Consider the following 653-nt stretch of genomic DNA (forward strand, 5'->3'; position numbering starts at 1 on the left):
CATCTGTTCACAGTTTTCTAGATTCTTAGGAAACCTGTTTTGCGTCATCGATACTCTATTGAGCCTTGAGTTGGGTCTGTTATTTATCAGGTTGCATTTTCTCTTTCATATTACCAATGCATTGCTTTTCAAGGTGTATCGCGTGAATGTACGTTTTATTTATGTATCTATGAATGATAGAGAAAAAAAGGAAAAACAAAACGAATCAGTCTGGGTTGTTTCTGCGGGGACTCGAACCCGAGCCTACGGATTCCGAGACCGTCGTGCTAACCGCTGCACCACAGAGACTTTTCTAACAAATTTGACGGCATTTGATGATCTATTTGTTCACAAACTGACACCCGTGCATGCTTGAGATGCAACTTCTCATTTGGATGCAGGTGCAATGCTTCTTTTTTTTTATTTTTATTTTTTTATTGGACTTGATTTGAATTGATTTTTTTTCTCACTTCACAAGGAAGCGTATACATAAAAGAGAGACAGAGAGAGGGGGAGATAACAGAGAGACAGAGAGAGGGGGAAATAAAAGAGAGACAGAGAGAGGGGGAAATAAAAGAGAGACAGAGAGAGGGGGAGATAAAAGAGAGACAGAGAGAGAGGGGGAGATAAAAGAGAGAGAGAGAGGGGGAGATAAAAGAGAGACAGAGATAGGG

At 40.6% G+C, this 653-nt stretch overlaps 1 non-coding gene across 1 annotated transcript; it reads right to left on the bottom strand.

Moving 5' to 3' along the window:
- Positions 1-216: 216 nt before the first annotated feature.
- Positions 217-288, bottom strand: TRNAP-CGG (transfer RNA proline (anticodon CGG)). Its single transcript has one exon. It is a non-coding gene; the product is annotated as a tRNA-Pro (tRNA).
- Between the last annotated feature and the right edge of the window lie 365 nt (positions 289-653).

Source organism: Penaeus vannamei, chromosome 1, assembly GCF_042767895.1.
Source record: "Penaeus vannamei isolate JL-2024 chromosome 1, ASM4276789v1, whole genome shotgun sequence".
NCBI lineage: Eukaryota > Metazoa > Arthropoda > Malacostraca > Decapoda > Penaeidae > Penaeus > Penaeus vannamei.